Raw genomic sequence first — 4,355 nt, 5'->3', positions numbered from 1 at the left:
ATGTGCTTGACCGACCAGTCAGGTGCTTGACCGACCAGTCAGGTGCTTGTTCGACCAGTTAGGTGCTTGTCCGACCAGTCAAGTGTTTGGCCGACCGGACATGTGTTTGGCCGACCAGTCACTTGTCTTGGCTGACCAGTGAGGGTGTGGTCGATTGGTGAAGTGTTTTGGCCCTCCAGTCTTCCTTTTGGGTGTGATATGGACCGACTAAGCAGATCATCGCAACGCAAGAAATCCCAGTAACAGTTTCACCAAGAATCAGTCGTGCCTACGTGGGAATCTCTCAGATTATCCCGAAGAAGTAGTGTATTGTTGTATTTTGAATATTATTATTAATTAAATATAGTGAGAATAAAAAAATATCCCGATTATGAGGGACTTCATTTGTACGATCCTGAGCCTATAAATACAAAGCTCATGGCATCATAGAAGGGATTCAGATTCTAATTTTTCTGAGAGAATATTTGTATCTAGAGTGAAATATTGTATTCCTTTCATCTGCACTATGAAACTCAGTTGACTCAAGTTCATCTAATCTTGAGTGTAGATCTATAATCATAACTCTAAGTGGACTAGGCTATTACCAACACATTGGGGCTGAACCACTATAAAAATTGTCTGTGTCGTATTTTTCTCTTGAAGGTTTATTATCGTTTTGACGTCTACACGTCGTTGGCCAAAACTGCGATCAATGTTTTGGTGCTTTCATTGAGAGCCTGAAGAGAAAGATAGACAGTCACCATAGCATTATGGCGCCTAAGAACACCAATGCAGCCTCCAGGAAGCCAGGTTCCTCTAAAGAGCCTGCTAGATCAGAAGGTCCTGCTCCTCAAGACCACGAGGCTAAGCCTAGAGTCTTGCTCGAGGACGTGACTCCAGAGGTTGAACATCTCCAGGAAGCCATGGGGGCTTTCCAGGAGGAAATGGCACAATTCAACGCATGACAGGAGTCATTCACCGAAGAAATGATTAGACAGAAGGCTGCATTTGAGTAGCAAAGACGGGAGATGGACGCCAGGAGCGAAGATATCAGGCGGCAGTAGGAGGAGGCCGATAGGCGACATCGCGAGGTTGGACTCGCTCTGGAGGCAGTAGCGCAGCTGGCTCAGGCCAATGCCCAAGCTGCAACGTGAGGAGCAGCCACCCAAGGAGCAAGGACCACAGAAGCTGGTCGAAAAACTACTGATAGGCCCAATTCTTGAGGGCCGAAAAGAAGCGGGAGTAACCCACCTAGTCGGGATAATGGTGGGACCCGGTCTGGCACTGCTTCAACTCAAAGGGGGAACTCTAGAACCCCCTCTAGGAGCCACCGATCGGAAACTTCTAAATTCGGGAGTCTCCGATCGGGCAGCAAAGGGACTCCGCCCGGGCATGAGCAAACCAGAACTTCTCAAGGTAAGCAAACCTCACACTTCAAAGATGGGCATGGTCGTGATGAAGCTGATAGTCATCACACTGACCAGTCGAAGGGGAGAAACCAACGAGAAGAAAAAGGTTGTCCAGTGCAGACAGGAAGGCCTCCATTGCAGCCCAACCAGCAGCACAATGGGAAGGAACACATCCTGTGTGATAAGCCTTCAGAGAAGACTCGGAGCACAGTGTTCGATCGATTGGGGAGACGTGCTTCTCAAAAGGATTTAAGAGATGTTATTGCCGACAGGAGAAGGACCGTCCCAGTCGAAGGGCGAGATCCGAACTGGCCTACCAGTCAAGTTGAAATACTTGATGATGGTGTGTCGGATAGAAGTACCCGACCAGAAGGTCTAGAACTTGAGCCCCTAGCAGTGGCCCCAGGCATCCAATCCCAACTTGATGCGCTAATAACAGCAGTTCAAGGACTGTCAAAACGACCTTCTGCAATCGATCCAGTAGACCACAGGAGTGGCAGCCCATTCTGTGCTCGAATTAGAGCAGCCCAACCACCAGCGAAGTATAAAGCACCGGTACTGCCAGTTTATACAGAAAAGGCAAATCCGATAAGGCATGTGGGGAAATTCAAAGACCAAATGGAGCTGCTCGGAGTGAGTGATGACTATCAGTACAGAGTTTTCCCCACAACATTATCTGACACTGCCCAAGAATGGTATTGGAAATTTAAGCCAAATTCCATTACTTCTTGGGAGAGTTTCAGGAAAGATTTTGTAGGCAGTTCAGCGCTGCTCGGACCCCTCCAGTTTATGCCAATCACTTGGTAGATATTAAACAAGGGAAAGATGAATCTCTTAAGAACTACATACAGAGATTCATGAGAAAAGCAAATTGAGCAACTGCGGTTGGAGATGAGGGGAAAATGGTGGCCATTTCTTCTGGCATAATCTATCAGAGTCCTTTATGGGACAGTATTCATCGCAACTCAATTTTGACGTTACAAAAATTTCTTGACTGGGCGGACAAATATATGAAATTGGATGACGCGATTGAGAAGGGAGAGTATGGCCTAAACAATCCGAGTGGATCAACTGATCCTCCCAAGAATGGTGGGAATGAACAAAGTGGCGGTAAGAAACGTGGAAATAACGGGTCTAACCGCCATAATGAAAAGAAGGCTAAGTCGGGACCAAACGACAAGCCAACTAAGTATGAACCTTGGTTCACCAATTACACCACTCTTTTGGCCAGCCGAGCAGAGATATATCTCGCGAGTCATCAGGAGGTCCCCTACCGGAAACCCCCAACCATCAAGAAGGAGATGAGTAAAAGATATTTGAATAAGTTCTGTCATTTCCATGGAGACTATGGTCACGACACGAATAAATGCAATCATCTCAAGGACGAGATAGAGTTTCTCCTTCGGTCGGGGAAATTGAAAAAATATCGAGCAGAAAAGACCCAAGGAGAGGGAAGTAACAATAATCCTGAGTTTAAGCGATAGCGGTTTCCACCTTTGCAACCCGAGCCTGTGGACTTCACTCTAGACACCATATGTGGAGATCCACATCTGGCTGAGGATAGCAACAAAGCAAGGGAGAGATATGCTCGAACACTTCGGCATGAGTTGGACGCAACATCAACGTCCGAAGTCATGAATGTTGAGGAGCGTCCTCCGAAGAATCCATGGTACAAAAGTGAGTCTCTCACTTTCACTGAAGATGATGCACGACACGTGAGATATCCTCACAATGACCTTCTCGTCGTGATAGTCCAAATAGCAAACATGAAGGTGAAGACATGCCTGGTTGACACGGGGAGCTCTGTGAACATCATCTACAAATCATCCTTTGAAAGGATGAAGCTATCTATCAATGACTTGAAGCCATGCTCTTAAGTCATTTATGGATTTACTGGAGAAGGGCTATCACCGGCTGAAATGATCAAGTTGCCAGTCACAACAGGAGATGCTCCCAAGCATGAAATAGTTATGACAGAATTTCTGATAGTTGACTGTTCTTCAGCTTATAATGTGGTCATTGGTCGACCACTACTCACAACCTTGCATGTGTCAGTCTCTATATGGCACCTTTCTATGAAGTTCCAGACCAGTGCAGGCATAGGTTGTGTCCGAGGAGACCAGAGAGAAGCTAGGGAATGTTATAATGCCTCAGTAACTAAAGCACAAAAGGGGGCTAAAGAAAACAACATGATTGTATGTGCAGATAGAGAGGAGGTAGAGGAGATAGATGTCAACCAAAGCAGTACAGTCATGGCCGATCGAGAGAAAATGTTAGAAGAGATCGGCCAAGAAAGCACTCTTGGTTTAAGTAAGCAACAAGCCCCATCCGGTGATGAAGTCACCAAATAAGGCGTTGCCCAAAGCGAGGGAATGGACTTTGATCCTTGCTTTGGGGATTATGAAAGTGAGGTGGGACCTACCAAGGAGTTAGAGGAGGTTCCAATAGATGAGAATGACTCGACCAGAGGGGTCAAGGTTGGAAAAAATTGAAGTTAGAAATAAAAGCACAGCTGGTAGAATTTTTGCGGAGGAATCAAGATGTCTTCGCCTGGTCTCACAAGGATATGGTGGGTATCTCACCAACTGTGATCAGCCATGTGCTCAACGTGGATGAAAGCTATCCAACAGTGCAGCAGAAGAGAATGCTGCTTGACAAGGATCGAGCAAAGGCTCTTAAGGAGGAGGTGGAGCGGCTAAAGGAAAGCGGGTTTATAAGGGAAGCATATTACCCCGCCTAGGTTTCAAACCCAGTATTAGTGCCCAAGTCAAATGGAAAATGGAGGACTTGTGTGGACTTTACCGACCTAAACAAAGCATGTCCAAAGGACTGTTTTCCATTGCCAAGAATAGACCAGTTGGTTGACGCAACCTCTGGTCATGAAACTTTGTCCTTTATGGAAGCTTACTCAGGATATAACCAAATTAGTATGCATCCTCCCGATGAGGAGCATACCAGTTTCCGAAT

The sequence above is a fragment of the Humulus lupulus genome, chromosome 5, assembly GCF_963169125.1.
Source record: "Humulus lupulus chromosome 5, drHumLupu1.1, whole genome shotgun sequence".
In the NCBI taxonomy this organism is placed as follows: domain Eukaryota; kingdom Viridiplantae; phylum Streptophyta; class Magnoliopsida; order Rosales; family Cannabaceae; genus Humulus; species Humulus lupulus.
The sequence above is the reverse complement of the archived record's forward strand: the minus strand, read 5'-3'. Positions refer to the sequence as shown.